The 11,491-nt window shown below is 42.2% G+C and overlaps 1 protein-coding gene across 1 annotated transcript in view; it reads left to right on the top strand.

The window, feature by feature from the left end:
* The first annotated feature begins 11,398 nt into the window (after positions 1–11,398).
* The window catches only part of LOC114279996 (LEAF RUST 10 DISEASE-RESISTANCE LOCUS RECEPTOR-LIKE PROTEIN KINASE-like 2.1), an 18,189-nt gene continuing 18,096 nt past the window's right edge, over positions 11,399–11,491 (top strand). The window contains exon 1 of the mRNA XM_028222309.2: positions 11,399–11,491. This exon is cut by the window's right edge and continues 1,008 nt beyond it. The gene's annotated coding sequence lies outside the window, so the exon portion shown is untranslated.

Raw genomic sequence — 11,491 nt, 5'->3', positions numbered from 1 at the left:
ACCGATACAGTGGTCGCCGAAAAGCCAGAGTAACTGACTTTCTTCTTGAAGAGGCCCCAGAACTGGACCCATCCTTACCCGAGATTAGACTGATCCCACTAACAGCTGAAGAGGAGATGGCAAAAAAGAACAGAGTCAGGGCGCTTTTAACCGAGACAACCAGGCCCAAAGTAACGCCACTAAGCCAATCGCAGCCTGTTGTTGTGGCCCTCCCTTCTCAACAGCTGTCCTCTTCCCGCCGAACCAAGCGCGCCCGGACTGCCAAAACCGATCGAAGTTTGGTTGATGAAGAAGAACCTGCTCTTCCACCGAGTTTGCCACCGAGCCCCCAACCGGAGCCTTCTGACCGAACTACCGGTAGCTGGGCACCAAAACTTACTTTCAACAACCGAGACATCCAAAACTCAGAATCGGTTGTTGCTGAGAAATACCATCAGTTGGCCTTCAACCTGGCCAAGAGTGTGTGCCTCCCCAAAGACATGGAGCACCACCAAAAACAACTAAACACCGAACTGAAGGCCATCCGGTCTTCGACAAAATCCATGATCCTGGTAAGTAGCTTCGTCCGTTTTTCTTTTTAGTTTTCTCTAACTTTCACTTCGGCTCAAAGGGAAGTCTTTGTCTTGTCAGGCCATTCAGAAAAACAACGTCACTCACAAAAAAGTGTTAGAGCTCAGGAAAACTATGAGGCAAGCTGTGGTAGAGGCCGAAGCGAAGACGGCCGAGCTAGAGGAGGCCAGAAAGCAAATGGCCGAGCTACAAGCTGAGAACGGCCGACTGGCCGGACTGGTTAGCTCGGCCGAAGCAGAAAAGCAGAAGGCTGTCATTGCTTTAAAGGATAAGTATCTGCGGGAGCTGGTGAAGCTCGAAAGGAAGAAAGATGCCGAAATATCCCAACTGAAGGAGAGCGCAAAAGGAGCCGAAAAGCAAGGCTACAAGAAGGCAGAGATGCTTATGTCAAGCAGTGCGAAGTTGCTAACGAGTTATTCTTCAAGTGCGACTGGAGGGCAGCTGTTGAGAAGCTAGGTCACGATCCACAGATCGAGGTTTTCAACCCTCCAGCCTACTTCATACCGAACTCCCTTGTGGAGTATGCTAATGCCATGCAACAGCAGTTTCTTGAAGGCTCAGACACTGATGAAGACTCTACCTCAGAGGATACTCCGGCTGTCAATGCGGACCAGTCAGTTCGGTTGGAGCCCATGGTGGAAGACCTAACTATTGAACTTCCAGGTGAAACCGTGGTTCCGACCGAAACCACCCTTGCGACCGTGAGCGAGCTCCGTCTGAAATCGGTTTTCGTGTTGATGCCGATGCAGCTTTTGATGCCGAAATTGAAGACCTTTTCTCTTGATTTTGTACTTTTTCTCTTTTTTGTTACCTTTTGTCTTTGTAACCGGGCTAAGCCCCTCTGTAATTGCTTTTCAATGAATGAAAATTTTGCTTGAACTTTTATTCCGGTTTTGATTTGTATGCTTGCACTTATAATGTCTTCTATTATTTCAACTGCTATTCCGGTTTTGATTTGTATGCTTGCACTTGTAATGTCTTCTATTATTTCAACTGCTATTCCAGTTTTAAATGGTTAAACTAACTATGCTTACCAGCCAACCACTCCTTAGCTGACATAATTACTTCGGCTGAGGAGTACTTAGAGTTGGTTTTAATCCAGCCAACCACTCTTCAGCCGACATAATTACTTCGGCTGAGGAGTACTCAGAGTTTGTTTTAATCCAGCCAACCACTCTTCAGCCGACATAATTACTTCGGCTGAGGAGTACTCAGAGTTTGTTTAATCTAGCCAACCATTCTTCAGCCATACCCATACTTCGGCTGAAGAGTACAAAGAGTTGGTTTAATGCAGCCAACCACTCTTCAGCCATACCCATACTTCGGCTGAAGAGTACAAAGAGTTGGTTTAATCCAGCCAACCACTCTTCAGCCATACCCATACTTCGGCTGAAGAGTTCAAAGAGTTGGTTTAATCTAGCCAACCTCTAAGTTAGTTTTTTCCAGCTAACTTAGAGTAATGTTTGGTTATTCCGACCAAACGACCTGCAGCCTGGATCCTTATCCTGGGCTTAGGAAGGGTGTTGGTTTATTCCAGCCAACCTCTAAGTTAGTTTTTTCCAGCTAACTTAGAACAATGTTTGGTTATTTCGACCAAACGACCTGCAGCCTGGATCCTTATCCTGGGCTTAGGAAGGGTGTTGGTTTATTCTAGCCAACCTCTAAGTTAGTTTTTTCCAGCTAACTTAGAACAATGTTTGGTTATTTCGACCAAACGACCTGCAGCCTGGATCCTTATCCTGGGCTTAGGAAGGGTGTTGGTTTATTCCAGCCAACCTCTAAGTTAGTTTTTTCCAGCTAACTTAGAACAATGTTTGGTTATTCTGACCAAACGACCTGCAGCCTGGATCCTTATCCTGGGCTTAGGAAGGGTGTTGGTTTATTCCAGCCAACCACTCTTCAGCCATACCCATACTTTGGCTGAAGAGTTCAAAGAGTTGGTTTAATCCAGCCAACCTCTAAGTTAGTTTTTTCCAGCTAACTTAGAACAATGTTTGGTTATTCCGACCAAACGACCTGCAGCCTGGATCCTTATCCTGGGCTTAGGAAGGGTGTTGGTTTATTCCAGCCAACCTCTAAGTTAGTTTTTTTCCAGCTAACTTAGAACAATGTTTGCAATATTCCTAACTTCACTAAAGCTAACTTTTACAGAAAACAACGTATGCTGAAAAAGAATTGATTGTTTTATTGAGGAAAAAGAAAAAAATACATATGTTTGAAAGAGAAAAAGCTAAAAATAAAACAACTTGAGATTGGCCGTGTTCCATGGCCTAGGGATTGCTTTGCCGTCCTTGTCTTCTAGGTGGTATGCCCCTTTGCCTGCTAACCTAACCACTTTGTAAGGACCTTCCCAGTTTGGCCCTAACTTGCCATCTCCTGGTACCAAGGTGTTTCCCATTACTTTGCGCAATACCCAATCGCCGATCTTGAATTGTCTTGGATGTACCTTTTTGTTGTATTTTCTAATTAACTCTCGTTGGTATGAAGCAATGTGAACTAGTGCTCTTTCTCTTCTTTCTTCTGCAAGGTCGAGTTCCAATGTTATGGCTTCTCCATTTAAGTCTGGATCAAAATTTTCGCTTCGAATTGTGGGGAGGCCAACTTCCAGTGGGATTACTGCTTCCATTCCGTAGGCTAAGCAAAATGGTGTCTCTCCTGTTGATCGTCGAGGTGTGGTGCGGTAAGCCCATAAAACATGAGGAAGTTCGTCTGCCCATTTGCCTTTTGCCTTTTCTAACCTTTTCTTCAGTCCATCCAAGACAACTTTATTTGATGCTTCTGCTTGGCCATTTGCTTGAGGATATGCCGGTGTAGAATTATAGAACTCTATCTTGTATTCTTCACAAAAGCCTCTAAAGATTCTGCCGTCAAACTGAGTGCCATTGTCTGAGATTAGGGCTTTTGGTATGCCAAACCGAGTGATGATATTCTGCCAAACGAACTTCTTCACATCTTTTTCTTTGATTGAAGCCAAGCTTCTGCTTCCACTCACTTTGTGAAGTAGTCAGTTGCTGCGAGAAAGAACTTCCTGTTGCCGGGTGCTATTGGAAGTGGTCCTACTATGTCCAAGCCCCACATTGCGAAAGGCCACGGGCTAGTTAATGGTAGGAGTTCTCTTGCCGGTTGATGTATTTGGTGTGCGAATTTTTGGCATTTCTCACACTTCTTCACATATTTTTCTGAGTCTGCCTGCATGTATGGCCACCAGTATCCTTGTGAAATGGCCCTGTAAGCTAGCGATCTTCCTCCTTGATGGCTTCCGCACACCCCTTCGTGTATCTCGTACAAGAATGCTTCTATTTTGCTGGGATGTACACACTTTAGGTAGGGTCCTGAGAATGACTTCTTGTATAATGCCAAGGATGGGGAGAGCCAAAATCGCTGCGATTTCGCTCTTATTCTGTTGGCTTCTTTTTTCTCTTCTGGTAGGATGTCGTCTTTTAAGAACAGGATGATGGGATCCATCCAAGAGGGGCCTAGTTCTGTGCAACATACCTCTTCTGCTTCGGGGTCTTCTATGCTTGGTCTAGGTAGGTAGTTGATTAGTAGTGGATGAGGTATGGAGGAGTTTGCCATTGAGGCGAAGCCTGCTAGTTTGTCAGCTCTGCTGTTTTCTTCCCTGCCGATTTGTTCTATCCTTACTACTTCAAATTTCTTGATCTCTGTTCTGACCAACTCTTGGTACTTGGCCATCCTATCATCCTTTGCTTCATAGTCGCCAGAAATTTGGTTTACTACCAGCTGTGAGTCGCTGTAGACCATTAATTCGGTGGCCTGCATGTAGTATGCTGATTTGAGTCCTGCGAGAAGCGCTTCATACTCCGCTTCGTTGTTTGATGCTGGGAAGCCAAGGTTGATTGCTTGCTCTATAACCAGGCCGTCTGGTGAGATGAGGACTATGGCGAGTCCTGCACCATGCCGGTTGGATGCTCCATCCACAAAGAGCTTCCACATCTCACCAACGAACAACTTCCAGCAAGTGGAGGGGTCAGATGATGTCGTGGGGTCAAGAATGGTGTTTTCTTCAAGGTCCATGCTTGCTGTCTGCCCCTCGCCATCTGATTGTACTGTTGGTGAGCCTTGGTTTGTTTCTTCCTTGTTGTCTTTAGTCTGGTCTGCCTTGGAGTCTGACTGAGTACCTTCTACTAGGGGTTGCGCTATTCCGGCGTCAACTTCCATCCCTAATTCGGTGGTGTCAGTTAGGTCGATTGGGCAGATATGATGACTTCCAGGAGTAAACTCTGCGACGAAGTCTGCCAAAGATTGGGCTTTTATTACGGTCCTAGGTTGGAACTTGATATCGAATTGTCCCAACTCTACTGCCCACTTCAAAATTCGCCCAGAAAAGTTCGCCATCTCAAACAAAGCTTTTAGTGGGAAAGCTGTGAGGACGACTATGGTGTGGGCGTGAAAGTAGTGTGCCAATTTCCTGGAGGCCATCATCAAGGCTAATGCCAGTTTTTCCAGTGGCAAATACCTTGTTTCGGCTCCCAACAATGTCTTGCTGACATAATAGATGGGCAGGTGTTGGATTCCTTCTGCACGAACCAACACTGCGCTAACTGCGTGCTGAGAGACTGCCAGGTACAAGAAGAGTTCTTCACCAGGTACTGGGTAACAAGCAGTGGTGGGGAAGACATATACTCCTTCAAGCTTTCCAGAGTTTGGTCGCATTCTTCATCCCACTTAAACTTGGCCTTTAAGGCATGAAAAAATGGTCGTAGTCTATCTGACGACCTGCTTATGAATCGGCCGGTGAGATGCTGCACTTCTTTTACTGAGTTTGGTCTCTCCAGGTCTTGGATTGCCTTGATTTGAGAGGGGTCTGCCTCTATACCTCGGTTGGTCACGAGAAAGCCCAGGAATTTGTCAGATCCTACTCCGAATGCACACTTGGACGCATTGAGGCGCAACTTGTGCTTCTTTAGGATCTCAAACATCTTGCCTAGGTCTTTAAGATGGTCATTCTCATCCTTGCTCTTGACCACCATGTCGTCGATGTAAGCTTCCATTGTTCTGCCTAACAATGGTTCAAACATCTTGGTGACCATCCGTTGGAATGTTGCCCCTGCGTTCTTCAGGCCAAAGGGCATGACCTTGTAACAGTATAGTCCTCTTGGAGTTGTAAAAGATGTGACCTCCTGGTCTGGTTCATGCATGGCGATTTGGTGATAGCCTCTATATGCATCCAGAAAGCTAAGTCGGTTGTGCCCCGCCGTTAGGTCCACCAGTTGATCTATCCGTGGTAGAGGAAAGCTATCTTTTGGGCACGCCTTGTTGACTGTTTTGTAGTCGACGCAGACGCGCCACTTACCATTCTTTTTTGGCACTACGACTGTGTTGGAGATCCATCTTAGGTAGTGCACTTCTCTAATTGCTCCTGCCTCCAGCAGGTTACCTACTTCTTCAGCCACTATTTCGGCATGGTGAAGTGCCGATCTGCGAGTGCGCTGAATGACTGGCCTGGCGGATGGGTGGACATTGAGTTGGTGACAGATGAAGTTTGGATCAATGCCTGGCATGTCGTAGGGTGTCCAGGCGAACACTTCGATGTTAGAGGTTAAGAATTCCAAGACCTCTAATCTCTCAGTGCTGGACAACGATGAGCCGAGCAAAAAGAACTTATCCGGGTTCTTTTCATCAATTTTTACCTCTACCAAGTCCTCTACTGCTTTTTGATCCGCCGACTTGCCGACATCCGCGAATAGCTCATTATTCTCAGGTTCTTCCACCGAATGAACGTATCCTTTGGCAGCGCGGCTGCCATTTACCGTGACGAAGCATTGTTTCGACATAATCTGATCTCCATAAACTTCTTCAATTATACCGGTGTCGTTGGGGAATCGCATTACTTGGTGGTAGGATGACGCCACCGATCGCATGGCATGCAGCCATGCTCTGCCCAAGATGATGTTGTAAGTGGAGGGGACCTTTAATACCCAGAACTCCACTTGTTTCGTCACGCTTCCTGCCCTAACTGGAAGAATTATTTTGTCGACGGGCCATTCTGGCATACAGTTGAATCCAATTAAGGGTGATACAGCAGGTGCCAAGTCTTTGTCTTGCAGCTTTAATTGTTTGAATGTGTCATAGTACATGATCTCACATGAACTACCCTGGTCAATCAGAATCCGCTTGACGTCAAAATCCTTGACTCAGAGAGTGACGACCAAGGCATCATTGTGAGGGAAATATATCCGTTCTAAGTCTTTGTCTGAAAAAGACATGATGTTTGTTGCCTCTGTCTTCCCCTTCTTGGTGGCAGGTTGGGCACTTAACACCTCTCTAAAGTGCTCAGCCTTTTTGATTGATCCCCTGAGCTCGCATACACGCTCGGGTTCAAAAACTCCATGTATCACATTGATAATGCCTTGGGGCGGGGCGTCAATTGGCATTCCGTTAGGGTGGTTATTATGGTCCTGGGGGGCTGGCTTCGCCCCTCCTTCAATGTATTTATCCAAGTGTCCTGCCGCCACTAATTCCTCCAGGTGTTGTCTCAATGGCGTGCAGTTTTCAGTGCGATGCCCTTTTTCTTTGTGGAAGGTGCACCGTGACCTTTCGTCATAGTCCTTCTGAGCTTCTCCTAGCTTTGCTGGCCACTTGACGAAAGACTCATCTCTTATTTCGCTAAGAATCCGATATATTGGTTTCTTGAACACCGTGGTTATGGCAGTGCGGATTCTTAACCATCTTTTATCCGGGTCTTCTCCGCTATCTCGTCTGCCACGTCCATTTCTGTTCTAATGATCTACCGTGTTGACCTTTGCTGAGGTCTTCTTTTCTGGTACTGCGGTCGCACCAGATTTTGCTTTGGCACGTGCGCCATCCTCTTCTACCCTGATGTGCTGGTGCACTCTTTCCATCAGGGCTTCCATGGTGAGGGGTGGTGTCATGGTGATTGAGTCCCTTAGTCTGTTCCCGACTGGAAGGCCTCTTTTATATTGTGCAATGGCGAGATTGGTGGGGCAGTCCCCAATCTGATTGAATGTCTCCCAGTAGCAACTATTGTAAGATCTTAAGGTCTCTTTATCGCCCATGTCGATGGAGAGTAGTTGATCGATCTCCACCGGGGTTTTAGTGTTCGTTCGGAACCTTGTCACGAAGGCTTCTGCCAATTGTGCCCAAGAGGCTATGCTGCCTTCTGGAAGTTTCTCGAACCAAGTCAAGCCTACGTCGCCAAGACTTGATGGGAAGAGTATGCACATTAGGGCCTTGTTTCGCCTGTATACAGCCATGACTTGGCGAAAGTGGCTCAAGTGTGAGTAGGGATCCGTCTTCCCTTCATATGTAGTGAATTTTGGCTGAAGGAAGCCTGATGGTAGGGGCGCGTTTTCCATCGCCGGAACAAACGGTAAAGTCTGCAGCCTTGCTAATGCCTTGTCCGTTGGTTCGTAGGCAGGGTGCGGTATTGACATTCCAACCTCGACGCTTCCATGCGTCCGATAAGCCAACCGCTGTAAGGTAGAAACTCTGTGCGGATCCCGCGCCCTGGCATCCTCCTTGCATCGTGCTTTCTCTTCGAGCACGGTTCGTAAGTCGGATGATCTGGGTAATTCCGTCTGTCTAGATCTGGTTTGATGCGAATGTGAGGGCCAATATGTGCTTCCTTCAGTGTATGACCTTTCAGATTTCGTCCTTTCAGACCTTGAGTGACGAGTTCTGGAGGACCAGGATTGAGTATCGCTTGTCCTGAGGCTTCTACTCTCTCCTTGCGAAGGTGTGGTATTTCTGCTACGATTTTCTGAGTGACAAGGGGGCGTCTTATTTTTGCGCCCCTCTCCTGTCGTCACTTCTTTTTTCTTCATCTGGCGTTTCAAGGCCTCCATGTCCGCCGCCATCTTTCTTATCAATTCATCTTGCTCTTTCACGTGGTCTTCCAGAGCTTGAGGGTCAATCCTCCGTCTTTGCCTGTCAGGACTTTGTGAGCGAGATTGACGGGGGCTGTGAATTCGCCTTCCCCTAGTATCTCTCCTGGAGTTATGACGCTGGGACTCCAAGTCCGCCATGGGAGGGACAGAGGGTAATCCTTCTCGCCTTGCGCCTTCTTCTGGAGTTAGTCCGTCGACGGCGGACTGCGGCAATTCTTCAATGTGTGCCATTGATTGTAAAGGGGAGAAGCTTTAATCAAGAGGTTTTGTTCTGTCTGTTTTTCCCACAGACGGTGCCAATTGTACGGGAAAGAAATAATTCTCCTCGTATAATCCTGTTGACTAAGTCCGCGCTCCTCCGTACGACGTCGCTTTGTCACCTGAAAACACAAACGTGAGCTAGTCGGCCGGTGTGTGCCGGAAACCTCTCCGATGCCTAAGTCAGCAAGCTTGACAAGTAGACAAAGCTCAATGTATTCAGAAAGCAAAATTGTGTGTTGTGTTACCTCCTCCAAGGTGATGTTTGTGAACTTTTATAGGTTTCGAGTGGCACAATCCTAGTAGGACTTTTACTCCTCCATGCAGAGTCCTCCTAGGATTCATACTTCTAAAGGATAGTGCTTATCCTTTAACACCCCCCCCACTGCTTAAACCAAGTGGGATGGTTTTCACCATGGCCGAACTACCATACGACCGAGATAAACCTGGCTATGCTGAGCCACAGAGTAGGCCGAACTATCCTTAGTTCGGTTCTTCCTTTTACTCTTTCCTATCTCGGCTTTTCATGTAGAACTCATGGTACGGTTTAGACCGAACTAACGATTCGCGACCGGTATAATTCCAAGATCAGTATAACTCCAAGACCGGTATAACTCCAAGACCGGTCTAACTTCAAGTTGCTTCCGGACCGAAGTAGCTTTACAATTCTTGAGCCGAAGTAACTTCATCTCTTTTGGCCGGAGTAACTTTATCTCTCTTGGGCCGGAGTAACTTCTCGGCCCTTTTTACCCAGTCCTTCGTACTTCGGGCCATAAAGTCCATCTCATAGCTCGGCCCAATTTTCACCAAAAAATTACCCTCTCATATATATATATATATATGGGTCGTATTAAGGGGCCATTTGGGAAGCCAAATAAAAAAGTTAGTTTTTATCTTTAATCCATTTGAGGTCACATCATCTGTCACATTTTTTTACACACAAAAGGATCAAAAAAATAAAAAAAAAATTAAAAAGTCAACTTTTAACCACCTTCTCAAATCACACTAAGCCTGTGTTTGGCAAGTTGGGTTCAGGCTAAATTAGCCACTAAATGACAAAAGTGGCTAATTTAGCCACATCCGGACAAAAGCATGCCAGGAGCATGGCTGCAACAATTTTACAGGTAAATTTACCATATTACCCCCACATGAAAGAGGGGCGACGTCAGCCCACACAAAGTACAAAAAAAAAAAAAAAAAATTCAAATCAGGCTTTTTACCAGGAAAAATAAAGAAAGTTGAAAAAAAAATTAAAAACATTTTTTTTTGTTTTTTGTTAAAATATTTTATGAAAATAAATTTAAACTATATTTTATAAAAAAATTTTAAATTTTTTTTTTGTTATGTATTTGGTTATGATTTGAGTGTAGAGTTGTGAAAGTAGTATGGAATTTCGAGTTATGTGTTTGGTTATGAGTTAACTCAATAATTTATTAATTGAGTTTTATTTTATGTGTTTGGTTACGACTTGAGTGTAGAGTTGTTTTTAAATTTAAAATATTAACATTTTAAATTATTTAAATTTTTTGAATATTTAAATTATTTAAATTTTGTTGTTAAAATAATTTTTTGAATATTTAAATTGATTAAATTTTTACAATTGAAATATTTTTTGAATATTTAATTTAAATTTTTTAGATTATTTACATTATTTACAAATAAATAAAACAAATGAAAATCCATTTTTGAAATATAAAAATAAATTAATATGGGTTAATAAAAAAATGCCAAAATCGTAAATTAAAAAAAATAACGACAAAAATATGCTTCATTGAAATTTTTTTTAAAAACAAAACATGAAAACATAAATTACCATTCGCCACGTAATTAAATAAGGCAATAAAAATAAAAATAAATAAGGCAAAAAATAAATAATTAATGTATAAAACAATAAATAAAAATAAATATGGCAAAAAAATAAATAAATAAGGAATAAATAAATAAGGAAAAAAATAAATAATTAATGTATAAAACAATATATAAAAATAAATATGGCAAAAATATAAATAAATAAGGCAAAAAATAAATAAATAATGTATAAAACAATAAATAAAAATAAATATGGCAAAAATAAAAATAAATAAGGCAAAAAATAAATAATTAATGTATAAAACAATAAATAAAAATAAATATGGCAAAAAAATAAATAAATAAGGAAAAAAAATAAATAATTAATGTATAAAACAATATATAAAAATAAATATGGCAAAAATATAAATAAATAAGGCAAAAAATTAATAATTAATGTATAAAACAATAAATAAAAATAAATATGGCAAAAAAATAAATAAAGAAGGAAAAAAATAAATAATTAATGTATAAAACAATATATAAAAATAAATATGGCAAAAATATAAATAAATAAGGCAAAAAATAAATAATTAATGTATAAAACAATAAATAAAAATAAATATGGCAAAAATAAAAATAAATAAGGCAAAAAATAAATAATTAATGTATAAAACAATAAATAAAAATAAATATGGCAAAAAAATAAATAAATAAGGAAAAAAATAAATAATTAATGTATAAAACAATATATAAAAATAAATATGGCAAAAATAAAAATAAATAAGGCAAAAAATAAATAATTAATGTATAAAACAATAAATAAAAATAAATATGGCAAAAATATAAACTAACAATTTCGGACCTTTTCGGAAGCTAACGTGGACTTTGCAAAATTATAGATATATGTGGCTCGCAATCAAGGGCACTTTGATAAATTAATAGGAAGACACCTCACAATATCTTATTTGAATCACAATATCTTATTTAAGTCACATAACCTCTTT

The sequence above is a fragment of the Camellia sinensis genome, chromosome 5 (genome assembly GCF_055761805.1).
Source record: "Camellia sinensis isolate YWXY chromosome 5, ASM5576180v1, whole genome shotgun sequence".
Lineage (NCBI taxonomy): Eukaryota > Viridiplantae > Streptophyta > Magnoliopsida > Ericales > Theaceae > Camellia > Camellia sinensis.
Note: the sequence above shows the minus strand (reverse complement) of the source record. Positions and strands in the feature narration are given on the sequence as shown.